Genomic DNA, 17,169 nt, shown 5'->3' on the forward strand with positions numbered 1-17,169 from the left:
TATAAACAAGGCTGTGATGAACATAGTGGAACATGTGTCTTTGTTATATGTTGGGGCAGATTTTGGGTATATACCCAAGAGAGATATAGCTGGGTCCTCAGGTAGTTCAATGTCCAATTTTCTGAGGAACCTCCAGACTGATTTCCAGAATGGTTTTACCAGTCGGCAATCCCACCAACCATGGAAGATTGTTCCTCTTTCTCCACATCCTCAACAGCATTTGCTGTCACCTCAGTTTTTGATCTTAGCCATTCTCACTGGTGTGAGGTGAAATCTCACAGTTGTTTTGATTTGCATTTCCCTTATGACTAAAGATGTTGAACATTTCTTTAGGTGTTTCTCAGCCATTCGGCATTCATCAGCTGTTAATTCTTTGTTTAGCTCTTAGCCCCATTTCTTTAATAGGGGTATTTGACTCCCTATGATCTAACTTCTTTTCTATTAGTTTGAATGTATCTGATTTGATATGGAGGTCCTTGATCCACTTGGACTTAAGCTTTGTACAGGGTAATAAGCATGGATCGATGTACATTCTACTACATGCTGACCTCCAGTTGAACCATCACCATTTGCTGAAAATGCTATCTTTTTTCCATTGGATGGTTTTGGCTCCTTTGTCAAAAACCAAGTGACCATAGGTTTGTGGGTTCATTTCTGGGTCTTCAATTCTATTCCACTTGTCTATCTGTCTGTCTCTGTACCAATACATGCATTGTTTTGACTAATGTTCTGTAATAGTGCTTGAGTTTAGGGATACTCATTCCCCCAGAAGTCCTTTTATTGTTGAGGATTGTTTTAGTTCTCCTGGGTTTTTTTGTTATTCCAGATGAATTTGCAAATTGTTCTGTCTAACTCTTTGAAGAATTGGATTGGTATTTTGATGGGGATTGCATTGAATCTGTAGATCATTTTTAGTAAAATGGCCATTTTTACTATATGAATCCTGCGAACCCATGAGCTTGGGAGATCTTTCCATCTTCTGAGATCTTCTTCAATTTCTTTCTTCAGAGGCTTGGAGTTCTTATTGTACAGATCTTTCACTTGCTTGGTTAAAGTCACACCGAGGTATTTTATATTATTCTGGACTTATGAAGGGTGTTGATTCCTTAATTTCTTTCTCGGTTTGTTTCTCTTTTGTGTAGAGGAAGGCTACTGATTTATTTGAGTTAATTTAATACCCAGCCACTTTGCTGAAGGTGTTTGTCAGGTTTAGTAGTTCTCTGGTGGAACTTACGGGATCACTTAAATATACTATCTTATCGTCTGCAAATAGTGATATTTTTACTTCTTCTTTTCCAGTCTGTATCCCCTTGATCTCCTTTTGTTGTCTTATTGCTGTGGCTAGAACTTCAAGAACTATATTGGATAAGTCGAGAGAGCGTGGGCAGCCTTGTCTAGTCCATTATTTTAGTGGGATTGCTTCAGGTTTCTCTCCATTTAGTTTAATGTTAGCTACTGGTTTGCTGTATATGGCTTTTACTATGTAACACCAGAGAAAAACCTATTGGCGTGAGGCAAGTGCAGGAATCCAAGCAACAGAAACCAAGACTACATGGTATCATCTGAGCACAATTATCCCACCAAATCAAACACTGAATATCCCAACCCACCAGAAAAGCAAGATCTCTATTTAAAATCACATTTTATTATGATGATGGAGGACTTTAAGAAGGTCATTAATAACTCTCTTATGGAAATACTGGACAACAGAAGTAAACAACTACAATCCCTTAAAGAGGAAACACAAAAATCCATTAAAGAACTACTGGAAAAAAACAATAAAACAGGAGAAAACAAAGAACAAAACCATGTAGAAGTTAAAGTGGAAATAGAAACAGAGTAAGACAACACTGGAGACAGAATACTTAGGGAAGAGTTCAGGAGTCACAGATGCGAGCATCACCAACAGAATACCAGAGATAGAAGAGAGAATCTCCAAAACCGAAGACTCCATAGAAATCAAGGACACACGTGTCAAAGATAATGAAAAATGGAAAAAGCTACTATCCCAAAACAGAAAGAAAATCCAGGACACAATGAGAAGATCAAACCTAAGCATAATAGGTATAGAAGGGAGTGAAGACTCCCAACTCAAAGGACCAGTAGATATAATCAACAAAGTCATAGAAGAAAACTTCCCTAACCTAAAGAAAGAGATGTCCATAAACATAAACAAAGCCTACAGAACTCCAAATAGATTGGACCAGAAATGAAACTCCTCCCACCACATAATAGTCAAAAACTCAAATGCACAAAACAAATAAAGAATATTAAAAGCAGTAACGTAAAAAGGTCAAGTAATATATAAAGGGAGACCTATCAGAATTATACCAGACTTCAACCACAGACTATGCAGGCCAGAAGATCCTGGACAGATGTCATACAAACCCTAAGAGAACAGAAATGCCAGACCAGATTACTGTATCCACCAAAACTCTCAAATAACATAGATGAAGAAACCAAGATATTCTATGACAAAAACCACATTTAAACAATATCTTTCTACAAATCCGGCCTACAAATGATAATATGTGGAAAAGGCAATCTATACACTAGGAAAAGCAAGACTAATCATCTAACAGCAAAAAAGAGAAGAGAAGCACACAAACATAATCTCACATCCAAATGCGTAGATAACAGGAAGCAACAATCTTTATTCCTTAATATCTCTCAACATCAATGGACTCAACTCCCCAATAAAAATATACAAATTAACAAACTGGATACATAATGAGGACCCAGCATGTTGCTGCCTACAGGAAACACACCAAAAGAGACAAAGACAGACCCTAGTTCACAATAAAAGACTAGAAAACAACTTTCCAAGCAAATAGTCTGAAGAAGGAAGCTGGAGTAGCCATTTTAATATAGAATAAAATGGATTTTCAACCAAAAGTCATCAAAAAAGATAAGGAAGGACATTTGATATTTATCAAAGGAAAAATCCATCAAGATGAACTCTCAATCCTAAATATCTGTGCTCCAAATACCAGGGCACCTACATACATAAAAGAAACCTTACTAAAGCTCAAAGCACACATTGCACTTCACACAACAATAGTAGGAGATTTAAACAACCCACTCTCATCAAGGGACAGATCATGGAAACAGAAATTAAACAGAGACATAGACAGACTATGAGAAGTCATAAACTAAATGGACTTAACAGATATTTATAGAACATTCTATCCTAAAACAAAAGGATCTTCTCACCACCTCATGGTAGTTTCTCCAAATTTGACCATATGATTGGTCATAAAACAGACCTCAACAGATACAGAAAGATAGAAATAATCCCATGCGTCCTATCAGACCACCACGTGCTAAAACTGGTCTTCAATAACAATAAGGAAAGAATGATTCATAAACATGGAAGTAGAATAATGCTCTACTAAATGATAACCTGTTCAAGGAAGAAATAAAGAAAAAAATTAAAGACTTCTTAGAATTTAATGAAAATGAAGGTACAACATACCCAAACTTATGGGACACAGTGAAAGTTGTGCTAAGGGGAAAACTCATAGCTCTGAGTACCTGTGGTAACAGGAGAGAGCATATGTCCGCAGCTTGTCAGAACACCTAACAGCTCTAGAGCAAATGAAGCATATACACCCAGGAGGAGTAGAAGTCAGGAAATAATGAAACCCAGAGTTGAAATCAATGAAGTTGAAACAAAAAGGACTATATAAAGAATCAACGGAACCAAAAGCTGGTTCTTTGAGAAAATCTACAAGATAGATAAACCAGGAAAACCAGAGGACACAGAGAATGTGTCCAAATTAAAAAAAAATGAGAGATGAAAAGGGAGACATAACAACAGAATCAGAGGAAATTCAAGAAGATCATTAGATCCTACTACAAAAGCCTGTATTCAATAAGAGTTGAAAATCTGGAGGAAATGCTCAATTTCCTAGACAGATACCAGGAACCAAAGTTAAATCAGGAACAGATAAACCATTCAAACAACCCCATAACTCCTAATTAAATAGAAGCATTCATTTAATGTCTCCCAACCAAAAAGAGCCCAGGCTGAGATGGGTTCAGTGCAGAATTTGATCAGACCTTTAAAGAAGATCTCATAACCATACTATCCAAACTATTCCACAAAATTGAAACAAATGGAGCACTACTGAATTCCTTCTATGAAGCCACAATTACTCTTATACTTAAACACAAAGACCCAACAAAGAAAGAGAACTTTAGACCAATTTCCCTTATGAATATTGATGCAAAAATACTCAATAAAATTCTTGCAACATGAATCCAAGAACATATCAATAACAATCATCCATCATGATCAAGTAAACTTCATCCCAGGTACACAGGGATAGTTTAATATATGGAAAACCATCAACGTAATCCCCTATATAAACAAACATAAAGATAACAACCACAGGATGATTTCATTAGATGCTGAGAAAGCATTTGACAAAATTCAAAACCCCTTCATAGTAAAAGTCCTGGTAAGAACAGGAATTCAAGGCCCATACCTAAACATAATAAAAGCCATATAGAGCAAGCCAGTAGCTAACATTAAACTAAATGGAGAGAAGCTTGAAGCAATCCCACTGAAATCAGGAACTAGACAAGGCTGCCCACTTTCCACCTACTTATTTAATATAATTCTGGAAATCCTAGCCAGAGCAATCAGAGAAACAAAGGAGATCAAAGGTATACAAACTGTGAAAGGAAGAAGTCAAAATATCACTATTTGCAGAAGATATGATAGTATATGAAAGTTATCCGAAAGGTCCCACCAGAGGACTACTAAACCAGAAAAACACCTTCAGTAAAGTTGCTGGATATAAAATTAACTCACGTAAATCAGTAACCTTCCTCTACACAAAAGAGAAACAAGCTGAAAAAGAAGTTAGGAAAACGACATCCTTCATAATAATGACAAATAATATAAATTCACTCAGTATGACTTTAACCAAGCAAGTGAAAGATCTGTATGATAAGAACTTCAAGTCTCTGAGGAAAGAAATTGAAGAACATCTAAAAAGATGGAAAGATCTCCCATGCTCATGGATTGGCAGGATTAATATAGTAAAAATTGCCATTTTACCATTGCCATTCAATGCAATCCCCATCAAAATACCAATCCAATTCTTCATAGAGTTAGACAGAGCAATTTGCAAATTCATTTGGAATAACAAAAAAACCCAGGAGAGCTAACACTATCCTCTACAATAAATGGACTACCAGTGGAATCACTATCCCTGAACTAAAGCAGTATTACAGAGCAATAGTGATTAAATACTGTATGGTATTTGTACAGACACAGGCAGAAAGACCACTGAAATAGAATCAAAGACCCAGAAATGAATCCACACAGCTATTGTCACTTGATTTTTGACAAAGTAGCCAAAACCATTCAATGGAAAAAAGATAGCATTTTTAGCAAATGGTGCTGGTTCTACTGGAGGTCAGCATGTTGAAGAATGCTCATCAATCCAGTTTTATCACCCTTTACAAAGCTTAAGTCCAAGTGGATCAAGGACCTCCGCATCAAACCAGATACACTCAAACTAATACAAGAAAAAGTGGGGAAGAATCTTGAATACATGGATACTGGAGAAAATTTCCTGAACAAAACACCAATGACTTATGCTCTAAGATCAAGAATCCACAACTGGGATCTCATAGAACTACAAAACTTCTGTAACATAAAGGACACTGTTGTTAGGACAAAATGGCAACCAACAGATTGGGAATAGATATTTACCAATTGTACAATAGATAGAGGGCTTACATCCAAAATGTCCTAAGAACACATGAAGTTAGACTGCACAGAGACAAATAACCCTATTAAAAATGGGGTTCAGAGCTAAACAAAGAATTTACAGCTGAGGAATATCGAATGACTGAGAAACACCTAAAAAATATTCAACACCTTTAGTCATAAGGGAAATGCAAATAAAAACAACCCTGAAATTCCACCTCACACAAGTCACAATGGCTCAGATCAAAAACTCCAGAGACAGCAGTTGCTGGCCAGGATGTGGAGAAAGAGAAACATTCCTCCATTGTTGTTGGGATTGCAGACTGGTATAATCATTCTGGAAAGCAGTCTGGAGGCTCATCAGAATATTGGACATTGCACTACCTGAAGACCCAGCTATACCTCTCTTGGGCATATACCCAAAAGAAGCTCCAACATACAACAAAGACTCATGTTCCACTCTGTTCCTAGCAGCCTTCTTTATAATAGTCCATAGCTGGACGTATCTCAGATGCCCTTCAACAGAGGAATGGATACAGAAAATGTGTTATATCTACAGAATGGATTACAACTCAGCTATCAAAAACAATGATTTCATGAATTTCATAGGAAAATGGATGGAACTAGAAAATGTCATCTTGAGTGATGTAACCCAATCACAGAAAAACATATGTGGTATGCACTCATTGATAAGTAGATATTAGCCCAAATGTTCAAATTACCCAAGAGGCCCAGAACACATGAAACTCAAGAAGGAAGACCAAAATGCTGATGCTTCACTCCGTCTTTAAAAGGGAAACACAAATACCATTAGGAGGATATAGTGAGGCACAGTTTAGAATAGAGACTGAAGGAATTCCCATTCAGAGCCTACCCCAAATGGTCCTGTACATATACAACCACTAAATTAGAAAAGATGGATGAAGCAAAGAAGTGCAGGCTAACAAGAATCCAATATATATATATATATATATATATATATATATATATATATATATATATATATATACACACACATATATATATATATATCCTGAGAGACACAGCCAGAATATGACAAATGCATAGGTGAATGCAATAAGAAAACCAAGGAACTGAGAATGGGACCCCTGTTGAAGGAATCAGAGAAAGGACTGAAAGAAGTGAAGGGACTTGAGACCCTGTATGAACAGCAATGCCAACCAAGCAGAACTTCCAGGGACTAAACCACTACACAAAGACTATACATGGACCGACCCTGGTCTCCAAATTCATAGGGTGCAATGAATAGCCTAGTAGGGGTACCATTGGAAGGGAAAGCCCTTGTTCCTGCCAAGGCTGGACCTCCAGTGAACGGGATTGTTAGGGGTAATGAGGTAATGGGGGAGGATGGGGAAGTGAACACCTACATAGAGGGGAAGGCAGATGGGTTGGGGGATGTTGGCCTGGAAAGTGGGAAAGGGAATAATATTTGAAATGTAAATAAGAAATACCCAATTTAATAAAGATGGGAGAAAAAAAAAGAACAATGACTAAGTGAAGTTCTTAGGGAAATGGATGGAACTAGAAAATATCATCCTGAGTGTGTTAACCCAATCACAGAAGAATACACATGGTATGCACTTACTGATAAATGTATATTAGCTCACAGCTCAGAATACACATGATACAATTTATGGATCACTTGAATTTCAAAAAAAGAAGTGAGACCAAAGTATGAATTCTTCAGTCCTTCTTACAAGGCAGAACAAAAGTACTCACAGAAGGAAATATGGAGACAAATTGTTTACGAGGGGCTGAAGGAAAGGCCATCCAGAGACTGCCCCAGCTGAGAATTCATCCCATATATAGTCACCAGACCCCAATATTTTTGGAGATTCTTACAAGTGCATCTTGAAAGGATCCTGATATCATTGTGACCTGAGAGTCTCCGCCAGAATCTGACAAATACAGAGGCAGATGCTCACGGCCAACCATTGGATTGAGAACTGAATCCATAATGGAGGAGTTAGAGAAAGGACTAATGTAACTGAGGAGGTTTTCAATCCCATAGGAAGAACAATATCAACCAAGCAGATTCCCCAGAGCTCAAAGGGATTAAACCACCAACCAAAGAGAACACATAGAACCATGACTCCAGCTGCATATGTAGCAGAGGATGGCCATTTTGTGTTAAAGGGGAGGAGAGGTCCTTGGTCCTGTGAAAACTGGATGCCTCTGTGTAGAGGAATGTAGGTGTGGGGAGGAGGGAGGGAGTGCGTGATTGCTGGTGCAACCTAATAGAAGCAGGGAGAGGTGGGATGGTATAGGTGTTTGTTCGATGGGGAACCAGGAGAGGGGATAATATTTGAAATGTAAATAAAGAAAATAGCCAATAAATGAAAAAATGTTACAGTGGAGAATCTAGGATATTGAAAATGTCAAGACTGTGATTTTTCCCAAGGAATCTGGAGGTACAGAATGGAGCTTGCCCAAGTAAAATCTTATGTGTGCTTCAGGCAAAAGTAGTATAGAGACAGGCATGAACAAAGCCATATTATTTACCATTATGTGATCATGAGCTCCAGATGATGTACATAATTTCTTCGGGGGTTAATGTTTGGGATGATGAACTTTGGTCTGCTTTGATCTGGTCTTTACTTGTTTTGGCCTCTTCTTAACATTTCAAAATATAATTGCCACGCCCAACCTCGACCAGCAAGGGAGACTCGACCACAGGAGATCTTCAAGCAGTTTTACTCAGGAACCTTGATACAATCTTCTGACCTCTATCTCTTCTGACTCTCCCCTTCTGACTCTCTCTCTTCTGACTCTATCTCTCTTCTGACTCTCTCTCCCTTCTTACTCTCTCTCTCCTGACTCTCTCTCCTCCGGGAATGCCCTGTACCACACTTAAATAGCTAGCACTGTCTAGTCCTAGCAAGCCACGTGGGTCATGTAGATAGGCTGTCACTATGCGGAAGCTAGCAGGCCAGGCAGACATAGCCAAATAAGGACTTGTTTACTGTAAGGAGCTCTCACCATTGGGAGGGTAGAAGGTGGAAACCAGCGCCATCTTTGAGGCGCGGCACATCATAGCTCTCTACAGTTCCCCCTTTTTGTTTAATTAATCAAGCAGGCAAAGGCACCACTGAGTGTGGCGACCCCCCCACCCCGTCTTAGGATCATCCCTTCATTAAACCCATAGTAGGACACCTCGTCGCCCACAAGGTTCCATGCCTTAGGTAGAAGGGAAGTTGCCCGTCGCTGGGCAAGGTCACTCATATATACTCAGGGGTAAGCTCTTCTGAATGACTGTAAGCCAGGCTTGAGGGGACTGTCCTGCTTTAGTGGTTGTAAATGTCTGTACCACATAGCCTCGTGCCGCCTATGAACAAACCTCATTCTACAGAGACACCTCTAGGGAGACCAGCAGCAAGAATCCAGCTAGGGCTCCCATACTCACCCACTCTCTAAGATGATTCATAGCAGCAGCAATCCAAGATGACAATCCCGTAGCCAGTCTAGCATCTGCACATGTGGGTTCACGGTCACGATGGCTACACATAGCTGATCCATTAAGAAATCGAATTCTCCAGTCCAATTACCTAAAAAATAACTTGACAACTGTTTAGACAAATTAGAGGAGTGGGCTTAAAGGTCATGATGTATCGGCATGAGTCTCGGGAACACCGATAATTGCCAGCAGCCTGTTCATTGGCATTTCAATTAGAAAAGCTCTCCAATCTAGATACTGCCCTGGGCTGAGGCACGCTTGCGCCAGGTTGGTCCAATCATTAGGAGTCATGCAAAATCTGTGCAGAGCCTCTCTCTGAGCAATAGTAAAGGAGGCAGTGGTACCATATGTTCTCACTGACTCAGCCAAGGCTTTAATCACCTTGAAATCAAGAGGCTCATGATATCCTTATTGAATAGCATCCACATAGACAGGATAGGCCAAGTGTAGTTATGTGCGGACTGCCTTCCACACTTCTAGGCAGAATGTACAAACCGAAACGCTACTTCCTCCCTCTACAATATTGCAGGGAGGAGGAGCAGAGGGGAACCGCTCAGGAGGTTCCTCCACCATTTTAGGCTTTTTCCTTTTCTTCTTCTGTCTATTCCTTAGAGACTGTTTCCGCATTTGATCTATCAACTCTTGTAACTCTTCTTCTGAATCTGTTTCGTCGGTTTCCTCCTCCGTGTCTGTCATTTCTGTGTCTGTCTCCTTTGCGCTTCCCTTCTTTTCTGACCTCTCCTCTTGAAGCATTTCTAGGGCAGCTTGCCCCTTCTCTATAGCTGCCTGACAACATTTCTGACCCTTTGATACAGCAGCAAAATTCCCGCTTTCAACTGACTATTAATATTACCCTGAACATCTAAAGCTTCTGCAACATGTGTGGATAGATTACTTACAGTTGCAGATAAATTACTTACAGCTGCCGCAGTCTGTATTACGGAGGTATGGGATATGGCCACAGCAATGGCTGCAGCAGCAGAAACTGCTATTAACAGTAACAATGGCTGTAGTAATGCAAAAAAAAACTCTCCAGATTTCTGGGTGTAAGCTACGTCCCTCTTAACTTGTCCCAAAACTGGGAACTTTATAGTCTCGATCCGAGAGCTTTGCGAATTGTCCCAAAACCTGCAACCTTATTGTCTCAATCTGAGAAATTAACCCTCGTTCCTATATACATTTCGAGTGTTATTCCCTTTCCCGGTTTCCGGGCAAACATCCCCCTCCCCCCTCCCCTTCCTTATGGGTGTTCCCCTCCCAACCCTCCCCCCATTGCCGCCCTCCCCCCATAGACTAGTTCACTGGGGGTTCAGTCTTAGCAGGACCCAGGGCTTCCCCTTCCACTGGTGCTCTTACTAGGATATTCATTGCTACCTATGGGGTCAGAGTCCAGGGTCAGTCCAGGTATAGTCTTTAGGTAGTGGCTTAGTCCCTGGAAGCTCTGGTTGCTTGGCATTGTTGTACTTTTGGGGTCTCGAGCCCCTTCAAGCTCTTCCAGTTCTTTCTCTGATTCCTTCAATAGGGGACCTATTCTCAGTTCAGTGGTTTGCTGCTGGCATTCGCCTCTGTATTTGCTGTATTCTGGCTGTGTCTCTCAGGAGCGATCTACATCCGGCTCCTGTCGGTCTGCACTTCTTTGCTTCATCCATCTTGTCTAATTGGGTGGCTGTATATGTATGGGCCACATGTGGGGCAGGCTCTGAATGGGTGTTCCTTCAGTCTCTGTTTTAATCTTTGCCTCTCCCTTCCCTGCCAAGGGTATTCTTTTTCCTCATTTAAAGAAGGAGTGAAGCATTCACATTTTGATCATCCGTCTTGAGTTTCGTTTGTTCTAGGGATCTAGGGTAATTCAAGCATTTGGGCTAATAGCCACTTATCAATGAGTGCATACCATGTATGTCTTTCTGTGATTGGGTTAGCTCACTCAGGGTGATATTTTCCAGTTCCAACCATTTGCCTACGAATTTCATAAACTCGTTGTTTTTGATAGCTGAGTAATATTCCATTGTGTAGATGTACCACATTTTCTGTATCCATTCCTCTGTTGAAGGGCATCTGGGTTCTTTCCATTTTCTGGCTATTATAAATAAGGCTGCGATGAACATAGTGGAGCACGTGTCTCTTTTATATGTTGAGGCATCTTTTGGGTATATGCCCAAGAGAGGTATAGCTGGATCCTCAGGCAGTTCAATGTCCAATTTTCTGAGGAACCTCCAGACTGATTTCCAGAATGGTTTTACCAGTCTGCAATCCCACCAACAATGGAGGAGTGTTCCTCTTTCTCCACATCCTCGCCAGCATCTGCTGTCACCTGAGTTTTTGATCTTAGCCAATCGCACTGGTGTGAGGTGAAATCTCAGGGTTGTTTTGATTTGCATTTCCCTTATGACTAAAGATGTTGAACATTTCTTTAGGTGTTTCTCAGCCATTCGGCATTCCTCAGCTGTGAATTCTTTGTTTAGCTCTGAACCCCATTTTTTAATAGGGTTATTTGTTTCCCTGCGGTCTAACTTCTTGAGTTCTTTGTATATTTTGGATATAAGGCCTCTATCTGTTGTAGGATTGGTAAAGATCTTTTCCCAATCTGTTGGTTGCCGTTTTGTCCTAACCACCGTGTCCTTTGCCTTACAGAAGCTTTGCAGTTTTATGAGATCCCATTTGTCGATTCTTGATCTTAGAGCATAAGCCATTGGTGTTTTGTTCAGGAAATTTTTTCCAGTGCCCATGTGTTCCAGATGCTTCCCTAGTTTTTCTTCTATTAGTTTGAGTGTGTCTGGTTTGATGTGGAGGTCCTTGATCCACTTGGACTTAAGCTTTGTACAGGGTGATAAGCATGGATCGATCTGCATTCTTCTACATGTTGCCCTCCAGTTGAACCAGCACCATTTGCTGAAAATGCTATCTTTTTTCCATTTGATGGTTTTGGCTCCTTTGTCAAAAATCAAGTATTGTCTCTTTTTGGTTCGCTGCTACCGCGAACTTTACTTTCGGTTCACTGTTACCGCGAACTTTACTTGCTCACTACCCTGAGACTTTATAGCCGCTTATTTCCTGCTTATTGTCCCACCTTACCTTGGGAACTTTTCAGCGCTGCCCTGACTGTAAGAAGTTCATCTCAGAGAGATTTGAATCCCTTTACGGTGGATTCGAGGATTCCCCGCAAGGGCCACGACTTGCTACCGCAAACTTTACTTTCAGTTCGCTGCTACTTTCGGTTCTCTGTTCCTGAATAAATTTTTCCCCGGGGAACGCCCTGCACCACACTTAAATAGCTAGCACTGGCCAGTCCTAGCAAGCCACATGAGTCATGTAGATAGGCTGTCACTATGTGGAAGCTAGCAGGCCAGGCAGACATAGCCAAATAAGGACTTGTTTACTGCAAGGAGCTCTCACCTTTGGAAGGGTTGAAGGTGGAAAGCAGCGCCATCTTTGAGGTATAGCACATCGCAGCTCTCTACATATAATGTTTACTTTTGCTATTGTATACTGGATGTAACTTGCTTTTGATTATACAGAGACACACAACAAAATATTTTGCCTTGAGCCCATAAGAAATGTTGATTTTTGTTTTGTTGTTGGTGGTGTTAGGTGTGGGAAAACTCTGAAAATTAAGATTAAAGTCTACCATTGACAGGATATTCTTCTAGGACTTAGCGTGTAATGAAAGGCTTCCTTATTTAGCAGGTCTTCTCTGACCCTACCTTGGGAATTCAAAACCCTCATGTATTCCTCTACCTAAGGAACATCACGTAGGCTTAATTAGATTACAGGATCAACATTTTTTCCTCCTGATTGGAACTCATTCAGATGCCTGATATTCCTGAAATGATTCCCCATGCTACTAGGGCATTTTGATACCTTAACCTTCAAGCAGTGATCTTTGCCCATTCTATCCTAAGTCACCCAAATTATATAAAGTTGAACCCTAATCTGGTTCTGGCATGCTCATTCACTGTACGTTCTCATAGGGATTTTGAACCCTCCTCCCACTTCCCAGACATGAATTATTACTTACAAAATCTAGACCCCTTAAGGTCTTTGCACAACTCTTTGAAAGCTTGATAATTAGAAATTCACCTTTCTTAAGATATCCTTATAATCATCATGTCTGCTCCCATTGCTCTCATGGACGGATATTGACTGATAATCCTCAAGGGTAGGAAGAGTCATAAGTAAGATCCCAAGGATTTGTTAATTTTAGGTAAGCACTCTATCATCAAGCTGTACATCCACACTGTGTTAAGTCCCCAGCCTTGGTCTTTGGACATTTGAAAACTATTGTGTTATTAAGATTTACATTGTAGGAGCAGGGATGAAATATAACATAATATAATAATTTTAATATTAAATGTCTCCCACAAACTCATGTGTTTATACACTTAGCACACAACTGGTGGTTTGAGGGTAAAAGTCTTTTGAGGTTGTAACCTAGCCTCACTTTTGTCTAGTTTCTCTGTTTCCTAAATCATGAGGATTTATATACATATACATACATATATATATATATATGGAAATATATATATATTTTTCTGTCAACAAATGCTTTTGACAGAGTGCTTTTGACACTATGCCTTCCTTGTCATATCCATGTCCAACTGACATCTCCTGATGTGACTTTGAGTCAAAATTAACATTATTTGCTTTTAAAAAAGTTGGGTATAATTCTGCACTAAAATCATCTGGTCCTGGGATATTGTGGTTGGTAGACTTTTAATAACTGTATCTATCTTTAGTGTCTATTTGTCTATTGAAACAGTTTACCTGCTGTTGATTTAATTTGAGCAAATTGTATCTGTCTAGAAAAGAATCTGCCTCTTTAAGAATTTCCTGTTTTTTGGAATACAGGTTTTGACATTAAAACCCACTGATTCTTTGAATTTCTCAGCAGTTGTTATTTCTAATTTTCTTTTCTGATTTTAATTATTTTTATACTGAGTGTGTCTTTTAATTAGTTTTACTAGTCGTTTTTGTGTTTTGTTGATTTTCTCAAAGAACCAGCTCCAGATTTTTTTTTGAATTTTATATTGCATTCTTTATTTTTAATTAACTTATTTACTTCAGCCCTGATTTTATTATTTCCTGACTTCTCTTCCTTTTGGGGTGATTGCTTCTTTGAATTTATTTTAAAGCTTTCAGACGTACTTTTATTTAGTGGTATGTGATTTTTCTATTTTCTTAATAGATGTACTGAGTACTAAAAACATTCCTCTAAGAACTGCTTTCATTTTCTTCTATAATATTAGGTATATTGTGCCTTCATTACATTGAATTCTATAAAGTATTTATTTCTTTATTTCTTCATTGACCTAGAGATTACTTCTTTATCCATGAGTATATAGGTTCTCTGGTGTTTCTTTTCATGTTGAAATCAAATTGTGGTGCATAGTGGTCTGTTAAGATACTAGGTATTTAACCAAGCAAGTAAAAGATCCATATGATAAGAACTTCAAGTCTTTGAAGAAAGAAATTGAAGACGATCTCAGAAGATAGAAAGATAGCCCATACTCATGGACTGGCAGGGTTAATATAGTAAACAGGGCCATTTTACCAAAAGCAATCTACATATTCAATGCAATCCTCATCAGAATTCCAATCCAATTCGTCATAGAGCTTGACAGAACAATTTTCAAATTCATCTGGAATAATAAAAAACCCAGGATAGCTAAAACTATCCTCAAAAATAAAAGGGCTTCCAGGGGAATCACTATCACTAAACTTAGGCAGCATTAGACAGCAATAGTGATAAAATACTGTATGGCGTTGGAACAGAGACAGGCAGATGGCCCAGTGGAATAGAATTGAAGACCCAGAAAGGAGCCGGCACTCCTATAGGCACCTGATTTTTGCAAAGGTGCAGAAACATCCAATGGAAAAATGATATCATTTTCAGCAAATGGTGCTGATTCAACTGGAGGTCAGCACGTAGAAGAATTCAGATCGATCTATGCTTATCACCCTGTACAAGGCTTAAGTCCAAGTGGATCAAGGACCTCCACATCAAACCAGATACACTCAAACTAATCCAAGAAAAAGTGGGGAAGAATCTCGAACACATGGGTACTGGAGAAAATTTCCTGAACAAAACACAAATTGCTTATGCTCTAAGATCAAGAATCGACAAATGGGATTTCATAAAGCTACAACACTTCTCTAAGGCAAAGGACACTATCTTTAAGACAAAATGGCAACCAACAAATTGGGAAATGATCTTCACCAATCCTAAAACTGACAGAGGGATTATAGTGAAAATATAGAAAGAACTCAAGAAGTTAAATTGCAGGGAGACAAATAATGCTATTAAAAATGGGGTTCAGATCTAAACAAAGAATTCCCAGCTGAGGAATATCGAATGACTGAGAAGCACCTAAAGAAATGTTCAACATCTTTAGTCATTAGGGAAATGCTAATCAAAACAACCCTCAGATTCCAACCAGTCAGAGTGGCTAAGCTCACAAATGCCAGACACAGCAGATGCTGACCAGGATGTGAAGAAAGAGGAACAACCCTCCATTTTTGGAGGGATTTCAGGCTGGTACAACCATTCTGGATATCACTCTGTAGGCTTCTCAGAAAATTGGACATTGTACTACTGAGGACCCAGCTATACCTCTTTTAGGCATATACACAAAAGATGCCCCTACATACAACAAAGACACATGCCCCACTCTGTTTATAGCAGCCTTATTTATAATAGCCAGAAGCTAGAAAGATCCCAAATGCCCTTCAACAGAGGAATGGATAGAGAAAATGTGGTATATCTAAACTACTCAGCTATCAAACACAATGGCTTCATGAAATTCTCAAGCAAATTGATGGAACTAGAAAATATCATCCTGAGTGACGTAACACAATCACAGAAAAAACACACATGGTATGCACTCATTGATGAGTTGATATTAGCCCAAATGCACAAAGTACCCAAGATGCTCAGAACACATGAAACTCAAGAAGGATGTCCAAAATGCTGATGCTTCACTCCTTCTTTAAAAGGGGAACAAGAATACCTTTAGGAAGAGATAGGGAGTCATAGATTAGATCATAGACTGAAGGAATGGCCATTCAGAACCTGCCCCACATGTGGCCCATCCATATACCGCCACCAAACTAGATAAGACGGATGTAGCAAAGAAGTGCAGGCTGTCAGGAACCGGATGTAGATCTCTCCTGACAGACACAGCCAGAATATGGCAAATACATACGTGAATGCCATCAGCAAACCACTGAACTGAGAATGGGACTCCTGTTGAAGGAATCAGAGAAAGGACTGAAAGAGCTTTAAGGGGCTTGAGACCCCATATGAACAACAATGCCAACCAACCAGAGCTTCCAGGGAACAAGCCACTAACCAAAGACTATACCTGGACTGACCCTGGGCTCCAAATTCATAGGTAGCAATGAATAGCCTTGTAGGGGAAATAGTCAAAAGTGAAGACCTTAGTCCTGACAAGACTGGACCCCCAGTTAATGGGATTGTTTGAGGGAGGTCAGTAATAGGGAGGATGGGGAGGTGAACACCCATGTAGAAGGGGAGTGGTAGGGGTTGGGGGATGTTTTCCTGGAAACCGAGAAAGGGAATAACATTTTAAATGTAAATAAGAACTACCCAATTTAATAAAGTTGGAAAAAATAAAATAAAAATGAGTAAATGTGAATAATGAGGCCTTTAAATAGATATTAGAAAAATGTTTCTGCAACCTAGTCCATTGCTATATTTGTATCATTTCTAATAGATTTTAAGGTAATTACCTATAGAAAGAATCATAATTTATTAAATATTTGATGCAGTAGATTTTCTTCAGATCTTGTAAAATGAAGCTTACATATTAAAATGTTATATATGTATATATGAAAATATGCATAAAGTATGAAAAATCATACTAGGTATTATCTCAATTTTCTTGTATTTGCTGAGGACTGCCTCACAGCCAGGTATATCGTCAATTTTAAATAGTACTTAAGTGCTAAGAAG

The sequence above is a fragment of the Rattus norvegicus genome, chromosome 1 (genome assembly GCF_021556685.1).
Source record: "Rattus norvegicus strain SHRSP/BbbUtx chromosome 1, alternate assembly SHRSP_T2T, whole genome shotgun sequence".
Taxonomy (NCBI): domain Eukaryota; kingdom Metazoa; phylum Chordata; class Mammalia; order Rodentia; family Muridae; genus Rattus; species Rattus norvegicus.